Raw genomic sequence first — 21,077 nt, 5'->3', positions numbered from 1 at the left:
ACCAGAAGGTATGGGTGCATCAGAGAAGGTTGCCTTTGGAAGTTGGAGATTTTAGGGTTGATTGTTACTCCCTTGGGGTGTTTATACATGCAGGTCTCACTACCTGGAAATCTCTTTCCCCAGGTCTTTGCATGAACTCAATTTAAATGGCATCTCCTTGAGAGAGAAACAAGTCTAGAAACTGACTCTTTAACTATAGAGAACAAACTGATGGTCTCCAGAGGTGAGAGGGGTGGGGGGGAGGGGGGAAATCAGTGGTGAGGATTCAGGAGAGCACTTGTCCTGGTGAGCACCTGGTGATGAGTGGAAGTGTTGAATCACTATACTGGACACCTGAAACCAACTTAACACTGTAAATTAACCCTGCTGGGATTAAAATAAAATTATTCCACTAAATAAATTAATTAATAATAAAATTAATAAAATAATTAAAATTTAAAACTAAACGTCATCCCCTCAGAGACACTATCCCTCCCTCCCTCCCCACCAGCCCATCTAAAATGGCTCCTAATCACCTGCTGCCACATCAGCATGCCTCCCTGTAATCAGCACCCTCCGATTCTCCTGTGGGGACTGGTTCTTTGCCCTCCTCACCTCCAGAGAGTTTTCCTAGTGCTTTGAAAAGTTCCCCTTCATTCCTTAATATTTACTGAGAGCCAGCAAGCTACTGTGAAGTGCAATGTTTGCCCCCATTATCAGGACGTTGCCCAGTTGATACAGAGGAGAACAGACCATGTTGGCCATCACATGCTGCTGTCATGGTGCATCCAGTGGCCTCCTGTTTCATGCTACCAGGTTGGGGGGGGGGGGTGTGTTGGGAGGGTCTAGGCAAAGAGAGCTGCAGACTACCACATCCCTGCTGGTATGACCTCAAGGAGCAGGTGGGGATAGAGATGGCTGACCCAGATATAGCACTATTTATTATCTGGAAACAAAATGTCCTCACTTCTAAGACTTTCAGAGAAAGACTCTCATCTCTGGCTGAAACATAGCCCAGCCTTTCCAGATCAACCTAGGAGGACTGCTCCTGGAAACCACAGAGGCTCCCAACCCAGGAAGCTGGCTGGGGCATGCCAGTGGTTGGGGAATTGAAAATAAAATCACAGAGGAAATATTTAGGATGTTGTTTCTTTTCTAAGGGAGATCCTATTCCAATAGGGCAGACACAAACACCTCAACCATTTCACAGGAATAGAACAAAAAAGAACTCTGGGAAACCCAGATCTGAGCATTGTCACTGGAATCACTTATATACATGTGATGTAGACTCACATGTAGATGGAATCATTATATTATACATTATATTTATAGAGATATGATTTTATGTGTAGAATGTATTCTCTCTCTCTCTTTCTCTCTGTTACAATTGGCCAAATTTTAACCCATCTCTCTGCATTTGCATCCTTGCCCAGGCTTGTCATAACCAGACTATTTTCTTGCCTGTTGACTTTGGGCTCAGCCACGTGACATGCCTTGGCCGTGGCATATGGGTGGAAGGCAAGGGCACTGCTTCCTAGGCTAAGCCTCAGCAGCCCCGTGCATTTCCGTTTTCCTTTTCCACCTCCCCCATCACTGGGAAGAACATGCCTCAATTTACCCAGAGGAGAATGAGAGACACTGGAGCAGGGCCATCCCAGCCAGCCAGCCATGCCCATAGATACATGAGCAAACACAATTAATTATAGTTTTCAGCCACTGACTTTTAGGGTGTTACTACTCAGCATTCTGTAAAAAATGATAAATGATCCCCTGTATCCCATACAGGACATGTGGATATTTCTTTGCAAAGACCCGAAAGCACCTAGCATACATTTGGTTGTCATTTATTACCACTCTCCACATTGGCCTTCCAGTCCCTCAACAGATACTTTTGTGTTTTGAAATTACAGATGAGTAGAGAGAAATTTACAAAAACTGTTGTCCCCCGTGCCCATAATTGCCTATGATTTAAGGATCTGTCATATTTACTTCAAACCCTTCTTAACATACAAGATTACCCATAAAGTTGACATTTGCTCCAAGGTTAAGAACTCCACTCTAAACCACTGAAGACGAACCAGCCAAGGCGTGTTGCCCCCCACTCTTTCCCAACAGGTCACGTTGTCCATAGCCTTGGTCTTTTTGGAGCAGGTTGGCAGGAGCTGGAAAAGGCCTGAAGGAGGGCAAAGAACAAGAGACAAAAATCATTCAGAAGTTAAGACACTGCACTGCTACTTGGTTAGGGTCCATAATAACTACTCCTTGCAGGGACCTCGTGTCCTGAGATATCTGCAAAGATTTCAAAAGGGATCAAACATCATCTTTCTCTTAGGAAAATGGCTTAAAAACTCAATGAAGCCATTTATAAGTTCACAAGTCTCTCAGACAATCAGTGGAAATTTTCTTTGGAGGTTCCATGATTTGCCAGCTCCCGAGAACACACACACACACACACACACACACAGAGAGAGAGAGAGAGAGAGAGAGAGCTGCATTCAGAGCTTTCATAGCTCTCAGCCTTGTCAGCTGAGACCTGACGAGGAATACTCACCAGCCCTTTGCTGAGATGGGACCCACTTCTAATACACTCCTTCCCAACGTCCATTATCTGGGTCACTTCCCCTTCCCACTTCCTACTCCTCACCACCAAGCCACCAAAAAAGTGTACAGTGGCTATAGTTATGGTGGAAAGCCAGCAGACTCACGCATTCCTGGGGGATTTATTTGGTTTCATCAATGCATTAGACTGCACAGTGTGGGGTTGGGTACAGGATGAACAAAGTGCAAGGGAAAGGTTGCTTTGATCCTAAATCTGGAAACAAAACATACTGACATGAAGCAGCATAAAGCCAGATACAGCCAATGAGAAACCACAGCTTGACTCTCAGCATTAAACACCATTATCACGTTTTTGTATGTCCCCTATGGCCCCTAAAAGCTCCATTTAAAAACAAACTAAAACTAAGGCCAAAGCTGAAGAGGCTCTTATAATCCGTGAGTCCACCGTCTGGGTGAAAGTAAACTTCTTCCTCTGCTCCCCTCACCCAGTGGCATTAACACCTGCAAGCTTCGCCCGTACATAACTCAGCCCAGCCACTCTTTTTATCTTGGCAGCCTCTGGAAGCATTTTGCCAAGGTTCTGGGCTCTTTCAGTCAACATGACCAATTCCACATCCTTTTATTAATTACTAACCATTTCCCCTTGTAGTCAGCCCTGAAATCCCTGCTTTGATCTGCCTGACATGTCACATGGTGTGTTCCTGTGAACACAACTCCTCCTGTGGCGGACTTAGAACTGGCAAGCCTGGCAGACACACACACAAGTGAGGAAGACATTTCCTGTAGGCACTAGAAAAAAAGGAGTTCTACCAGGAAATCAATAGCCATAAGCAAAAACTCATTTGGTTCATTCGTTCAGTATTTGCTTAGTGAGAACCTGAAGGTGCACACTGACAATCAAAATAACCGAGGTTATCGTAAACACCCTACATCCTGTCCAGTTAGAGAAACTGTAACTTTAGTTCAAGAGAAGACCATGATTCCAAAACAAGTAAGTCATGATGAACTGAATTACTGCTTAACCAGGAGGATTCACAGACGGGTCCTCTTGCAGCTTCTGTTAAACTTTTCCAAAGGAAATGAGTCATCCGCAGATTCTGACCACGTCAGGATGCCTTGTGATGAGATGCTTGTCCTATAACCAGCACAAAAGACATGAGCCAATGCCCTTCATCCAAACCCACTTTCTTCCTTGGACCACTTTCTACGTAAACAGCCTTTCTCATGTTTCCAATTGGCATAACAATAACCCAGAAGCATTTCTGAGGGCACAGAGACAGATCTGTTCTCTCCCTGGAGGCTGACAATGGATGATTCCAGGGAAATATGAAGGCAAGCACTGTACTGAGTTTAGTGAAAATGATTGAATTTTCGCAGTCCACCACAAGGACCAAATAGAAAGTTGCCATTGCCAGACTTCAGTTACCAGGCAAGCATCCAGTATTCCGTGAGCTGAAATTGGCCACATGATTCAAAACGTCAAATAACAAATTACTTGCCTTTATTAAGTCTTTAGATCATTTCTAGTTAAGAAAATCATGAAGCTTTTTAAAAGTTGCACTGCTTAAGATGCAGGTGAGCTAAAGATCAACTTTACTTCCTCCCGGCAACCCCCACTCAGGCAAGTCAGTAGTGCCCGTCCCACTGCAATAAAAAAATACCAACTCGACTCCGCTTCTGCTGAAATTGCTGTCTGGTATGAAGATCAAAGGGGCCTTTTTCCCCAGCAGATTACTTGTCTGCAGTTCCCTGGCCTCACAGTGTGGTCTCAACTGCTCCCGCGTGTCCCATGCTGCTTAGGAGTGAGCAATCACCCCAGTCTCCCAGCTATGTGATTGGGCTTGTAATGACAGTAATTGCCGGTCTAGTAAGTCACCCCCAACCAGGGAGGAAAATTCCCTCCAGACACTTTTCCCAGACCCACATGAAAAGATAGGAACAAATTCATAACACAAAATTATCCAGTCCTGTTTGTACAGTGCCACCAAGACCAACAGGTGTTTTTTTTTTTTTTTTTCCTTTTTATTAATGGCTCTTCTATCTAAAGTGACTGGGCCACAAAGTGGGCAAAGGCTTGCATTTGTTCCCTCAAATGTCCTTGACCTGCTTTGACCACTAGAAGCCCACCAGGAGGGCAAATAACATTGCACATCTCCAAGGTACTGTGGGGCTGGGGTTGTTGCCTTTGAAGTTATATCTGCCCAGCGAAGGGGGCCACCTGGTGTTTTGTTTTATTTTGGGTGTTTTTGGGGGGGGGGGGGCACCAGTGTTTTTATCTGCAATGGGAGATACATGAGGTATAAACCAAGTTTCAACTAATTTCTTCACTACCTTTTCTGTTTAAATTTGTCCTTTTTAGTCATTGTAGAAAGACAGGATTGGCATGGTCAAGGCATAGATCTAAATGATAGTTTCAGTCTTATTTCTTACCAATAAAGACAGTTGGATAACTAGTGTGAATAAATATTAACATGAGCATTTTACATGTATTATCCACTGTCATCCATACAACTTCAGAATTGTATGTATATGCTAGATTATAATTTTATACAGTTTCATAGAGATGGATTTAAAGATGTGATAACTTGGCTAATAATAAAATTTTATCTCATTTATTAATTTAATCAACTACTGTGCAGCTGCTTAAATCTATATGGGATATGGAAAACAGCACAAAACTTCCTCAAAAAATTTAAAATTGAACTACTCTATGATCCAGGAATCACACGACTAGGTATTTACCCAAGCAATACAAAAACACTAATTCAAAGGGTTACATGCCCACCTATGTTTATAGCAACATTATCTACAATAGCCAGATTATGGAAACAGCCCAAGTGTCCATAATTAGATGAATAGATAAAGAAGAGGTGATATATGGGATATTATTCAGCCATAAAAATAAATGAAATCTTGCCATTGGCAATGACATGGATGGACCTACAGGTATTATGCTAAGTGAAAAAAGTCAGTCAGAGAAAGGCAAATACCATAGGGTTTCACCCATATGTGGAATTTAAGAAACACAACAAGTGAGCTAGGGGGGAAAAAAAAGAAAGGGAGGAGAGACAAACCAAGAAACAGACTCTTAACTCAAGGGAACAAACTGATGGTTACCAGAGGGGAGGTCGAGGGAGGGAGTGGGATTGGGGAAATAGAGGATGGGGATTAAAGAGTATACTTGCCGTGATTTTAAAATATGAAATGATTTTATTTTTTTTTAAAGATTTTATTCATTTATTTGAGAGAGAGAGAGAGAGAGCATGAGAGCAGAGAGGTCAGCGGGAGAAGCAGACTCCCCGCCAAGCAGAGAGCCCGATGTGGGACTCGATCCCGGGACTCTAGGATTATGACCTGAGCTGAAGGCAGTCGCTTAACCAACTGAGCCACCCAGGCGCCCCTAAAATATGAGATGACTTTAAAAATCTATATAGGATATGTCCTTGGAAACTGGGTACTGACTGGAGGCTCTTGTTTCTCAACTCCACACTCTCCTTCGTTATCTTGCTCTCTGACCCTGAGGCAGAAAGCCCAGAAACTACATTTCCTTGCCAACCAGCCTTCATTGGGTTCCACCAGTGGGAGGCACCAGTAGCAAACTGAAAGGTGGGAGTGAAGAATGTGTTATTTTTTTTTCACCTTCTAGTGTGCCTCTGGCAATGGCAGCCCCAGCAGCAGGCTGGCACGTGTGCCTTCTGAGCTTCTGCTCAGACAGCTCGGTTTTACAGCAACAACTTTTGTGGCTCAGCCAGCCTAAGGGGAGAGTCCAGCTGGTTCCCCTTCGTTTCTTCAAGCCTAAGAGGATGGTGGCTTCCCGCAGTTGCTAATCTCCCCATTTTTACACCTTCATCCCTCTCATACGTACTACAAATTCTCCGTATTTAATTCCTTTTCTGAAATGCCAATAGTGGTTTCTAAACAGAAAAATGCACTGACCAGACACCAATAGCTACAGCTTGTCATGTAAATAATTTATTCCCATAAACCAAATTTGCAGTGAAGCAAATTTTAATCAGATGGTGTAAAGACGATGGTAAGGTCATTTCACTCGGGCTGCCAAATTCACGGCAGAATTAGGAATAAAAGTTTAATTACGTAAATTCGCCTTCTAAGATCCCATAAAATAGGCAAATGGTCCAATCCCTTCTCCAAATAGTTTTGGCTTGCATTTTGTGTTTGTTGGTTGTGGGTTTGTCCATCTGGGCCATGTGGTGTTTTGCTGCAGGACCTCAGGCATTGTCACTGAGTTGACATGACTGTTCCCTGACCTAACGAGGCAGGTATTAAGATGCCAGCACTTTGATCCATGCTTGTGCACAGGATATAGACATAAGAGCTTCCCAAACCAACTGGATAGAGTCCCAGTGGGAATACTTCACGACATATTAATCAAAGTCAAATGGCAGAGCAAATTGAACTGGTTCATTAATTATGAAAATTCTCTCACAAAGTGACATCTTGTTAACTATGTGGAAGCTTAGCACATTTTCACATGGTCCTTTTTGTCTACTCAGATCTAAAATGTCCCATTTAGTAATGAATCAAGGTTTTTCTTTCCTTATTTAGGAAGTAAAAGCTATTTCATGCCTAACCCACATCTAAATATATACTTGTGTGTTTACCTAAGCCCACTTGTGGACAGAGGTAGTGTGTTAGTGAAGGGAAGTTTACAGGGCCAGAATTTGTTTCGCAAAGATATATAGAAGGAATTGGGAAAATAGATTTGGGATATTTTAAAACCTTTGGATCCATGTCAAGTGCTTGCACACCCTAAGCTAACTGGAAAAATTCGACTGCAGTACGAAAGGTTGACCTTATTTCTCTAGGTTTGTTAACTAAAATAGTAAGAAGAATCTGTGCCTCTCTCCACTATCACCTAAAGATACTTCAGTTCCCTGGGTCTTTTCTTCCTTCAACATGTGTAAGTAAGAAGTTGAAGAAATTACTAAATATTACCTTCCTATAACCAAATCTTTTTTATAAACTGAGATGGTCATTGTATACCATTGGACTTAAAAGGCTCCTAAATATCACAACTGTCTGATCTTATGACAATACCCAATCACCAGAAATCCTTTTGGGGTCAGTTGGGTAACTGGTTTGACTGACATGATGAAGGCCATGGTAACAGGGATTTCAACTGATAGAAGTTTCTTTCTTTCACATAATGGTCTCATTATACATATGTCAAGGCTGTTGTCATCCTCCATAGCCTCAAAGTCCCAGGCTCTGTCTTGTTGCTCTGTCACATGGCTTCTGTTTTGCCCGCTAGGCCAATGCATAAAAGTCAAGTAACAGCCCTACACACAGAACCTCAAGGTCACATCCCACGGACCAGAACATAGTCACATGGCACTTCTCACTGCAAAAAAAGGTGGGAAATGGTCTTTGTCTTGCATTGCCATGCACTCAACATGACTAAAGAACAGACAGCAATGGTTACTAGCCACCTCTGCCACATTCTTCCTCATGTTAAGGGGATGTGTGTCCCTAAGAGCACAGACAAGGCACAAAATAGATATTTATTAAATGAACAAATAAATGTGCGGATGAAATTCTTAAAGGGATGCTCATTTCGAAACAGATATTAGGACTCATGGTTAGGATGTTCATGATTGTTTTTTTCCACCAATTTCTCAGAAGTAAAATTTAGTTTTAGTTAGATAATTGAGCTGATTTGGACAACATATATTTGTATGTGAGAGCCAGAAGAGTGGTGTCAATACCATACTGATAACTTCATTATTCTTCCCCAGTATTTCCCCAACCTATATGGTCATGGAACCCTTTTGTCAGAGAACATCCATATTCCTGAGAATTTCATGAAAAATATTCTCCTGCCTAAAATCTTAGCAGAAAAGTAGAATTCAACCATTCATCTTTTTAGATAGGACCTTCTCAATCTGTACATAGGCAAAATACATTTTTTTTAAAAAAACAGTGAGGGACACGTGGGTGGCTCAGTCAGTTAAGCCAATGCCTTTGGCTCAAGTCATGATCCCAGGATCCTGGGATCGAGTCCCGCATTGGGCTTCTTGCCCAAAGGAGCCTGCTTCTCTCTCTGCCTCTGCCCGCCACTCTGCCTGCTTGTGTGCTCGCTCTTGCTCTTTCTCTCTCTCTCTGTGACAAATAAATAAATAAATAAAATCTTTAAAAAAAAAAACAGTGAAGCTACTCTGTAGGATACTATAATGATGGATACAAGTAATTATACATTTGTCAAAACCCATAGAATATACAACATTGAAAGTGAAACCCTACTGTAAGCCATGGACTTACATGAGGTGTCAATGTAGGTTCCTCAGTCATAACAAATGTCCCACTCTGGGGTGGGTGGGTGGGATGGTGATAATAGGAGAGTCTGTATATTCATAAGGTCAGGAGGCATATGGGAAATCTCTGTACATTCTGCTCAGTGTTTTTGTGCATGAAAACTTCTCTAAAAAATAAAATCTATTTTAGAATAAATAAGTCTCTTCAGAGCACACTAATAATAGCTCCACAGTATCTTCCCATGGCTGTGGGTAACTACACAGGTTGACCTACCACCTTATGTGACATCCTCATTTCCCCAGTGATTTCCCAACAATCATGGGAGGTTAGAAATGGCGGGGACATCCAAATGTCATCAAAACTGTCGATCTGCCTTCAGATCCTGATGTCACTACCCTACTGAGAGAAACAACATCAGAAGGAGACCTCATGACATGATCTCATTCATACCCAGGGCCTGGATAACATCATTTCCACTTTAAGTAAACACTAAAAAGGGAAGATTATCCAGACAGACAATCTCAGATGCACTATATTTGTGGAGCAAGGGATTGTAACCAGCAGTCCTAGGAAATCTGGCATTTGTTCGGAAAACATGTCTGGATTTTGAAAGGGCTCTGCCTAACACATTCAGTGTATGCCCAGAGGTCTTTGAGGAATTGCATTCATAAAGAGGATACGACTCTGCTAGAAACTGTGATTGATCTACATTCATGCTGCAACTCTCACTTAAAAGGGAAATAAGTCCAGTTCCCCTTTGAAACAGCTTCTCAGCAGCATGTGGCTGCCAACCCCTCGGAAAGCAGGAACATGAATGTTGTAGCAGTCTCAAAATTCCACTGTTTTGTAACGATCCTTCCTTTATCAATCCAAAGGGTGTGTGAGTGAGGGCAAAGAGGGTAGAAGTTTCAGGTGACAATATTCTTTTGGAATTACAGAGCTTATATTTAAGACAGCCTGGGGCATTTGTCTCATTTCAAAGAAATGTTGTAAAATATTAATTAAAAGCTCAATGTTGGAGACCACTTCAAGGAGCATGGTTCAGGGAAGGAGAGCTGAGGAGGAAGTCAGGTGAAAATAGTTTAGAGCAATCTATTAGCCAATCATCTACACTCTTCCACCATAGTTTTCGTTATCCCTTTTATGATTTCTGAGTCTCCAGAAATTAAAAAAGACTCTTTCTCCATCAGTCTAGGCGGGAATCCATTTTTTGGAGCTAAGCATGCCAACTGAAGAAAGCTAGATAATGATGGAAATAATTGTGCTAATTCTTTTTTTTTTAAAGATTTTTTTATTTATTTTACAGAGATCACAAGTAGTCAGGCAGGCAGAGAGAGAGAGGGGGAAGCAGACTCCCTACTGAACAGAGAGCCCGATGCGGGGCTCGATCCCAGGACCCTGAGATCATGACCTGAGCCGAAGTCAGAGGCTTAACCACTGAGCCACCCAGGTGCCCCTTGTGCTAATTCTAAAAAGAAAAAGGTTAAGTTTGATTATGGTATATAGTAATGAAAACCGTGTGTTATTCAATGTAGTCACTAAAAGGATGGAAATGTTTTCGAATGTGATTCATTCCAACTGAAACAGGAAGGGAAGTAAAAACATGAGCATCTAACAAGGCAGTTAAACTGCTAGGTCAGAGCAACTCTGCCCCATGGGGAGGAAACTATCCTCCTCCCCATGAGAGCTGGACCCTCAAGCCAGGCAGCAGTCTCTGAAGAAAGAGTCATTGCACCGCGCATGTGGATGCACACATACACCCCACACGTGCATGCTCATGCGTGTGCACACAGACACTGGCACGGCAACAGCCAGCCAGAGTGTAAAAGAGAGATGGCTATGCCAACACGTTGAGAACGAGGGCAGAGAAAAGACATCCTTCAATAAGGAAAGGAATCAAGAAAAAAAAAAAAACTTATGGATAACTTAGATCAAAATATTGTTAGAAGAGGGTTGGCACATTTCTGGATTCAGGGGTCCTGAGACAAAGGGCCTAAATGTCAGTAGGCACTTGGGGTAGGAAAGCCAGAGCACACTTGAAAGGAAAGGGGATGAGGCCCCACAGAAATAATACACAGCACACGTCCAAATGTGCACACCTTGGGGATTTGCAACTTGAAGGAAATGGCCAAGAGTTATTTCTGAAGGCAGGAAAAGCACACAGAAAACACATGCTTCTAAAAAGGGAGGGTCATGGAGTTGGGAGAAAGGGATGACCTTGTCTTCTACGAATCTATGCTCCTACTTTAATTTCCTTAACCAGAAAAATATTTTTGTGTAATGATACATTTATTTTTTAATTTTTATTGAAATTCAATTTAATTTACATGTACTGTGCTATTAGTTTCAGAGGTAGAATTAAATGATTCATCAGTTGCATACAACATTAAGTGCTCATTCCGTCAAGTGCCCTCCTTAATGCCCATCATACAGTTATCCCACAATAGACAAATTATGGAAAGAGCCCAGATACCCATTGACAGATGAATGGATAAAGAAGATGTGAGATAGATATAGACAGATATAGATAGATATAGATGATATAGATATAGATAGAGATAGAGATAGAGATAGAGATAGATACACACACATACAGACACACACAATGCAATATTACTCAGCCACCAAAAAGAATGAAATGTTGCCATTTGCAATGATATGCCTGGAACTAGAGGGTATTACACTAAGCAAAATAAGTCAGTCAGTCAGAAATCATATGATTTCACTCATATGTGGAATTTAATAAACAAGACAGATGAACATAGAGGAAGGGAAGGAAAAATAAAATAAGATGAAAAGAGAGAGGGAGGCAAACCATAAGAGAACCTTAACTCGAGGAAATAAACTGAGGGTCCCTAGAGGGGAGGTGTGAGGGATGTGTCATGATACATTTAAAGTTCATAAGCAGAAAAACATTGCTTAAAATTGCAACATATGCATACACTCATCCTGCTGTGTTTTCCTCCACACATACTCTGCCTGTTCGTCTAGTATCTGTCTCCCTTCAGTAGAATATGAGCTCCGTGAAAGCAGGTATTTTCATCCATTTTGTTCTCCCCTCTATCGCCAGTTCCCAGAACAATGCATGGCCTGTGGTGAGCACTTAATAAAAATTTTAATGAATGTGCATCCAAAATGATCAGAACAGGACCTGGCACATATGATGTGTTGGCTGTTGAATGAACATTGAAGTCCCACCCACTCCTGAGAACATTCTTGGATTTTCTTCCACTGTTTTCTCCACCTCCCCCAAGCTCCTACAACAGTGAGGCAGGCTCTCACCTCCCACCCCTTCATTCCATGAGCGTATTTCAACCTTGTCTCTAAAGAGGTGGTGGGTATTAAGGAGGGCAGGGATTGCATGGAGCACTGGGTGTTATATGCAAACAATGAATCATGGAGCACTACCTCAAAAACTAATGATGTACTGTATGGTGACTAACATAACATAATAAAATTTTTAAAAATCCTAAAAAAAAAATTAAAATTCTTTAAAAAGAGAGATTGTAAAATCCCCCCAATAAATAAATAAAGAGATTATAAAAAATCCCAAAAGCAGGTGCCTTGTCTTTTAAGAAAGACATCTTTTAATATAAACAGGGCCAGATGTTTCCAAACGTACTGTATCACTTAATTTTCTCCCAAACACCCCACAAAATTATTTCATGATTCCAATTTGAGGATCTAAAGTGACCAGGGTGCAAACTTACCCAAGTTCATGAGGCCTTTAACTAGCAGAGTAAGGACCCAAACCAGGTTTGGCTATAATGCAGACATTCTTTCTACTACCCGACTTGACCTTTGGTTAACACAGCTTAGTGTTAAATTTTCCCCAAAATATGGAAAAGCCAAAAGAAGAAAAATAGTCATGCGCAAACTCATCATCCAAAGACAATCACTATTAATATCTATTCTATGATTTGGTCTTTTTTTACTCTACATATTTTTTTAAAGATTTTATCTAATTGACAGAGAGAGATCACAAGCAGGCAGAGAGGCAGGCAGAGAGAGAGGGAAGCAGGCTCCCCGCCGAGCAGAGAGCCCGATGCGGGACTCGATCCCAGGACCCCAAGATCATGACCTGAGCCCAAGGCAGAGACTCAACCCACTGAACCACCCAGGTGCCCCTACTCTACATATTTTTAAATTATAATCATAATAGGTAAGAATGAAAGAGTGATTACACCACTCTTTCAACTAATATTTTTGCGTCCTGTATTTATAATGAATATTTTAATGATATAATTATGCTGTTTACCCATGAAAGTAAACATTTCTTCATGAATTTTTTCAAGAATGTGTACTTTCCTTCTCTTATGAACTGTCTATTCTTTCTCTAGTCATCTCTTTGAGGTCTTAATAATTTCCTTGTACATGTTATAAAACTCTTCCTTGGCTCTTTCTGTGAATTTTTTTCTATCCTATTTCTCAATTATCTCACCCAATAAGTGCCTAATATCATTCTGAATACAAGATGGGTGTGACATAATATTGTTGATTAATCACATTTGAAATTATTCACCCTACTGAGTGACCAAGGTTAACGTCATCAGTGATAAGTCATATTGATGTTGTGTATTCCTGACATGATGAGATGAGAAAGACACTTCATCTCTGTAGTATTCTTCCCCAAATTTCATGACCCAAGTCTAGGCATGAGAAAATAGGAGACAAACTCCAGTTGAGGGACATTCTACGAAATACTTGACCAGTACTCATCAGCAATGTCAAGATCATAAAAGACAAGGGAAAACTGAGAAACCACCACAGATTGGAGAAGACTAAGGAGGTAATGACTAAAATGCAACATGGTATCCTGGAGTAGATTTTTATAGAAAAATAACATTAGTGAAAAAGCCAGTAAAAATCAGAACCAAGTCTGCAATACTATTGTACTAACATCCATTTCATAGTTTTGGTAAGTATGCCATAGTTAGATAACATGCTGACAGGAAGGGAACCTGTTTGAAGGTATATAGGAACTGCCTGTGCTGCCTTCCCAGCTCTTGTGTAAATCTCATTATTTCAACATAAAAAGGTTTGTTTTTTTTTTTTTTCTTTAAATGATTCACTCTGGATCCATGACTAGTGTCACTTCACAGATCACATTTTTGCCCAACACAACTTTAGCTCTTTCATCAACAACTTCAAATGACAAAATGAAGAACTGTTTACTGGCTTCATAATAAATCAGAAGATAGCTAAGACCCAAACAAGTATGATGTATTGGATGTGAGTTTGCCAAGTTGGAAGAAAGATCAGAAACATAATTAGGTCATGAAGACAGGTCAAAATCACCTTTCTAAGGCAGGAGAAGTAGACCAGACAAGCTAAAGGTAAGTTCCCCCAAAGCAGCATGGAAACAGCCAGGTTCTGAAGCTGAACCCTGGCACAGCCCATGTTCAGTCGGTTAGGGACCTTAGGAAAGTAAACAACCTTCCAGAGTCTTGGCTTCTTCACATTTGAAAATGAAATAGTAATATTCCTTTCATGGGACTCTAGTGAAGAGGTAAGCAAAGTTTTTCCATAAGATAGGAAATATTTTATCTTTGGGGCCAAATGATCAGTGTTGTAGGTGTTTAATTCTGCCAATGTAGCTTGGAAAGAGCCATAGACAATACAGAGTGGCCAGGGTCTTAAAGAAGATCTTAACTGAGGAGAAAGAATAAGGAAGAGAAGATTGATAACTTTCATGTGCCACAGAATTCCCCCAAACCAATGCCAGGATGATGGCAGGAGGAGCACTGTGTACAGAGCCCTCTATCTAAATGCAAATATGGTTCATGTATTAGCACCCTGAGAATACAGGAGCTATAACATGTGTTTGCCCTATTATTTTAAAATATTCAGTAAATTACAGGAGGAAAATAGATGGAATGGATGGAACTCAAAGGACACATTACCTACATAGACAGGAAGCTACTAGCTTGTACAAAGCAGGTGAAATGCATTGATGTGTAAGTAAACTAATGTGTTAACCACAGGCAGTGAGTAAGCATATGGCATAATCCAGAAGACAAGCTGTGCTACGTAGAAATAATAAGTTGGCCACATAGAACATGTGAAAGACAGAATAGTTTGACTTTATTATCTTAAAATGGTGGTAGAACAAATAAGTGTTACCAGTAGATAGAATGGAGCACAAAGATCAAGTCATAAGACCAGATTATGAACCCTCCAAGCCAATAGCTTTTTACATTCCTAAATTGGCCACTCACTGATAATATCCATTATGGTCCCATTCTGGCCCCATTATGCTCTGCCCTCAAAAAGCACACATTAAACCCACAGCCACCATATTATTTCTATAAAAATTATCAAAAACCTTGCAACTTAAAAGAACTAAATTTATTACCTTACAGTTCTGGAAGTCAGAAGTCTAATGTAGGCCCCACCGGCCTAAAACCAAAGTATTAACATGCCTCCAATACCTTATGGTGGCTCCAGGAAAGAATTTGTTCCCTTGGTGTATTAGTTTGCTAGGGCTGTGTAACAAAATACCACAGACTGGAGACTTAAACAATGGAAAAGTATCGTCTCACAGTTCTGGAGGCTAGAAGTCCAAGATCAAGATGTCAAAAGTGTAGATTCCTTCTGAGGGCTTTCAGGAAAGGATCTTTTCCCTAGCTTGTAGATGGCCATCTCCTCCTTATATTTTCATATCATCTTCCCTTTGTCTTTGTTTGTGTCCAAATCTTCCTCCTCTTATAAGGACATCAGTCATATGGGACTAGGGGCCACCCTAGTGATCTCATTGTAACTTAATTTCCTCTGCAAAGACCCTATCTCCAAACATGGTCCTATTATGAGATACTGGTGGGTGAGGACTTCAACATATGAATTCAACAGGGGTGAGGGACACAATTCAGTCCATTAAATACTTGTTTTTTCCAAATTCCAGAGGTCACCTGCATTCTTTGGCTCATGCCATCTTCAGAACCAGCAATACAGCATCTGTATTGAACAGCATCTGTTCAAACAGACATCTATTTCTCTGACTGCTTCTATTATCATATTTTTTTCTGTTTTATTTTATTTTTTTCAGTGTTCCAAGATTCATTGTTCATGCACCTCACCCAGTGCTCCATGCAATACGTGCCCTCCTTAATACCCACCACCAGGCTCACCCATCCCTCCCACTCCCCTCCCCTCCAAAACCCTCAGTTTGTTTCTGAGTCCACAGTCTCTCATGGTTCATGTCCCCCTCCGATTTCCCCCACTCACTTCTCCTCTCCTTCTCCTTATGTCCTCCATGTTATTCCTCATGCTCCACAAGTAAATGAAACCATATGATAGTTTACTTTCTCAGCTTGACTTATTTCACTCAGCATAATTTCCTCCAGCTGCATCCGTGTTGATACAAAAGTTGGGTATTCATCCTTTCTGATGGAAGCATAATACTCCATTGTATATATGGACCACATCTTCTTTATCCATTCATCCATTGATGGGCATCTTGTCTCCTTCCACAGGTTGGCGACTGTGGCCATTGCTGCTATGAACATTGGGGTACATATGGCCCTTCTGTTCACTATCACATCTTAACTCTGATTTCTCTGCCTCCCACTTCCCTCAAAAGACCCATTGTCATTACATTGGGCCTACCAACCTCCCTTTATCACATCTGCAAAATTTCCTTTGCCATGTGAGGTTACATATTCACAGTTCTACAGACTAAGGTGAGGGCATCTTTGGGGATCAGTGTTCTACCTAAAACATCCACTCAGCATGTAAATTGGTGACCTATAGCTATTGACCAGATGTCTCCCCAATAGACCAAGCATGTACTGGTTACAGCACCTTCCACCTTTTGAGCCCTTCTTTAACCTCAGCTCTAGTTCTTTAACTACATCACTAGCAGGGAAGGCTGATGCAGCAGATAGTCAAAACTCAGCCCAGGATGCTAGAATCCTGGAAGGATAGTCCTTTCATCTCCCAGGCACAAGACCCCAGGTGTATTCATTACCCCATCAATTTCTTGTTGCTTTTCATGATAAGTTTTGAATTTTATAAATAAACCATGTGATTTGAGCATCTCAATTTGGTCTGTGAACCTTTATGTTCCATGACAGCTAGGATAACTTGCCCGGTGGGGTATTAGAAGCTACCAATACATCAAGGTCATTTTCCACATGTCACCAGCTTTCATACAGAAGCAGATTTCTGAGTTAAGAGAATATGGTGAAATTTGATGGAGGAGGGCAAAGTTCAGGATGTGGGGCTTGGGTTCAGAGAGGGCAGTCTTGGGTAGAACCCAGCAATGAGCAGCCCACAGTCCCATGAAGGTCTCAGCATCAGAGGACAGAGCATCCATTATCAAGGAGAAGGACTCTGCCGCCAACTTCCCCTTCGCACATTGTCCAGACCAGCCCTGCTACACAGTGTTGGAGGCTCATGGCACGCCAGATTCCAGGAGTATTGTGTCAACTTGCTTTGAGGCAGTTAGACACACCAATGAACTTGGAGTAATGTGGGAAATCTGACAGCCAGGACACAAACAGGAGGGCAAAAAAAGGAACAGCGAACAGAACTCCTGTTTCCCGTTTAGTGTTGTCTCTGAGCTACGACTTTCATAATTTGTGGAATCCAAAGCAGTAAAAGAATGTTAAAAGACTGGTGCATACATAGGTTTAAAAAAACTCTCTGCCTTTTTCCAAATACCAAAATACCAAAAACAGAAATATTCCAGATTTCAAAATGGAAATACAAGCTTAATTTAATTTTTTAATAATGAACACCGTTTGAAAAACATTGAGGTGCTCTTGTTATATACCAAATGCTGAGTTCTAGAAATAGATTTTTCCTTCAAAAAAGCATTTAAAAAGTCAAATGAATATCCTTTTCATTCAATGTCAGTCTTTTAAAAGTTAAAAAAAAAAAAGAACTTTTCCCAATAGTAATTGTCCCTGGAATGCTCTCAAACCCCTACATTTTGGATTTCTTATATAAAATGGGATAAAATGTGTCCTGCCTGGTGAAAGAATATGGAGAGTTACAAGGACTATGCCAAAACCCTTCCCTTGAGATTCCAAATTCTAAGTCAGGATAAGCCTGCCGTACATGGGTGTGTCATCTACATGAGCCCACCACAGAGACTGGAATCCAGTGTTTCGCTGGGCAATGGACATCACTAACAATGCATCAACAGCAGCTCACCAGCTTCTCCGAATGACAGAAGACCTCATAAACCCTATGAAGCTCAGTGATTGAGTGATTGAGCTTCATACCCCAGGGTTACAAAAAGCAGACTTTTTGATAGAAATCTTCATAGTTAAGCTTTCAGGAAATAAATGATTCACATATAAGACAAGGAGAAAAAGAGCTTATTTCCAAAGCAGAACAATCTAGGTATCCCGCCACTGACATTGTCTCATAGGAAGAGGCGCTATGTGAGAAATACTTTGCAAAACTCAGATACAACCCGAGTTTCAGAGTTCCCTAATCTGACCGTGAATTGGGAAACAAAAGAATAAAGAATTCTTCCTGAGAAAGGTTGCATTTTGCTTCCATTTTAAGAATACATCTATGCTTCCTTTAATTCCAATTACAGATATTTATTCTAAGGAATTAATCAGAGATCTGAGAAAAATGCATCTATAACAATATTTCTTTTGGCATCAACTCTGAAAGTGAAGAATTTGAAACAACCTAAGTGTTCATCAGTAGGAAAACAATCAAATAAAGTGAAGAATGGGCAAAAAATGGAATAATATACTACCTTGAAAAACTGAGTTTTTGAAAAATATTTAATGTTATGGGAGTATGCCCAGGATATAATGCAATATGAAAAGAAGGATATAAAACTATAAATACTGATTTCAATTTTGTCTCCAAAATGGTTGGAATTATTATTTTTATAATACTTTGCTGTTTTTTCCAAATTTTCTACAATGGAAAAGTATCACTTCCATAACCAGAGAGAAAAATATATTATTCAAAGAAATGGATTTATCCCAAAGAAAACTGCCCCTTTCCAGTGCTATTTTTGCAGTAGCCCAGAGTATGGATGGAGAAGTGACTACAAGGAAGGCTCCAGTGACCACACCCTCCAAACTGTTTGTACCCAAGCCGTATTGAGGCTTCCCCCTGGTTAAGACTGCGTCTACACCCTCAGGGGAAATACTACTGCAGCCTCTAGAGAACTAGCCCAACTATAACTTCATGGTTACACTGATGGTCCAAAGTCTGACCACAAAGCAGTGTTAGCAGAGTGAGTTCTATTCGACAATCCCGCCCTCTACTCCCGACATTCACAGATAAGCAATTCAACAAACGCGCCATCTGCCTTGCTGGGTTCCCGTGCTGTGTGATGACACAAAGCGTGCTGCCCAAGTGTGTGGGCAGCATGTAGGGGAGATGGGAGACAAGAGAAGACGGGGATAGGGCGGGGTGGAAGAAAAAGGGGAGAATGTTCACACAAACGACTAAAGTGTGTGCCTGACTAATCTAAAAAGTCACTAGCCATAAAATTACTTAGCATTTCCAGGACAGGGAGAACACATCTCGAACGCAGGCTGAAGGAGAACATGGCCCTCTATCTCTTCTTCCAACCACTCAACATGAATGTCACCAGCTTTGTCTTATGCCTCTGTACACACAAGTAGTCTAGAGCACTGGAAACCGGTGCCCAGTGAAAAGGGAGCATTGAGTCGTTCTTTCAACAGGATTTCCTAGCCTGACTGCAGGCATAGCTACCGGCATGCATTAACGAGTACACAGATTAGTGGACATCTGGCATGGGTATGGAGAGCCATCTAGTGGCCGGTCCGTGAAAAACAGGGCAACAGCCTACACGGAAGAAGCAACGTATTTTGTATTTTACTTGATAAATCATTACTAAGCATCTAAAGTGTCCCAGGCACTAAGCTAAGTAGGGGGAAATGCAAGGATCAAGGCCAAAAAAAGGAAGAATTTTTCATGATTTGTAAATATATCTCATTAGAAAATGTCTTCTTTTGTTGTCTCCGTTTATGAAAGACAGAACAAAATCCCACATTCAAAACAGAACATCCCTTAGAGGAAAACCAGGTTATTTGCTTTCCTATTTCAAGATGATTATTTTCCAAAAGCTCTAGAAATTGAAGAATAATCTATGTCAGTAATTCCAAATTTGCAACACAGGCAACAGGCTTTTTCTTTGATTTTTGTAACAATTTCCCCATATTCCCTCTCCCAACCCAGAGGGCTAAGCAATATAGAAATACTGCTATTTCTGAGGGTTTTGAAGGGGTAGGGGGTGGGAGGTTGGGTGAGCCTGGTGGTGGGTATTGTGGAGGGGACATATTGCATGAAACACTGGGTGTGGTGCATAAACAATGAATTCTGGTACACTGAAAAGAAATTTTAAAAATAAAAAAATTTTTTTAAAGAAATGCTGCTTTTAAAGTGATTTTATTTTTTTATTATGTTATGTTAGTCGAAGGTGATTTTAAATGACTTTTGTTCAGACAATTTTAGAAATTACTTTCATAACATTCTTTAGGTTTATTGGTTCAAATATCAGGCTCACAAACTAACTAGATGTATGTCCATGTTGGGACAGACCAGTCGCCCAGCCGCACCAGCATCAGGCAGCCCCCACTCGCCCCCAGGTCACAGCCTCCAGTCAGGAGTCATGCTGCCGTCCCCCAGACCTGCACCCACACCTCTCTCGGCTTCGCAGCCTGTCATAGTGCAGCCATTGGCTCCCTAGCCCAGGACAGTCCTGGTTTACACCTGTTGACCTAGCACATGTATTGTTAGCACCCTCATTAATTCTGAAAAGAGTCCTGGTTTGAACAATAAATCTCATGGCCACTTCTTCTGGGGGATCTTTCTCCCCACCAGCACACCCTTCCTCTCCGTCCACTTGCAGAGTCAGCTGCGGCATGGGATGTTGGCACTTGTATATTCTCAGGAGTGTGCCCTGGCCCTCTCCCATGGCTCGCAGGGGCCAGTGGGGACGCCTTCTGGACCATCCACTGGTTGAAAAGGTAAATGGCTCACATGTGCATTCTGCTCTCTCCCTTCATCCTTCAAGCAGAATGAACAGAAATTGCATAAGATATTCATGTGCAAGTACATTCAACATGAGGAACAAACAGATGTGTTGGGTCCTGTCAGCTGATCCATATTACAAAGTAACTATCTGTAAGTTAGGGAAGATATCTAGTTATAAGTAATAATTTGCAAAACCTTTCAAAATGTAAATGTAAACAGGAGAAAATTCACTAACATCGTTATGTGCTCCCAATCATTAGTGAGTCTCAAGAAGGTAGCACCATTCA

At 41.2% G+C, this 21,077-nt stretch overlaps 1 long non-coding RNA gene across 2 annotated transcripts in view; it reads right to left on the bottom strand.

Annotated features, from left to right (window-relative positions):
- The window catches only part of LOC125094770 (uncharacterized), a 69,480-nt gene that overhangs the window by 2,150 nt on the left and 46,253 nt on the right, over window positions 1-21,077 (bottom strand). For both annotated transcript variants that reach the window (XR_007125686.1, XR_007125688.1), the window contains one exon: window positions 1,998-2,152. This is a non-coding gene — a long non-coding RNA (uncharacterized LOC125094770). The remainder of the gene's footprint in view (window positions 1-1,997; window positions 2,153-21,077) is intronic.

The sequence above is a fragment of the Lutra lutra genome, chromosome 1 (assembly GCF_902655055.1).
Source record: "Lutra lutra chromosome 1, mLutLut1.2, whole genome shotgun sequence".
Classification (NCBI taxonomy): Eukaryota; Metazoa; Chordata; class Mammalia; order Carnivora; family Mustelidae; genus Lutra; species Lutra lutra.
This window is presented reverse-complemented; position numbering and strand designations above follow the sequence as displayed.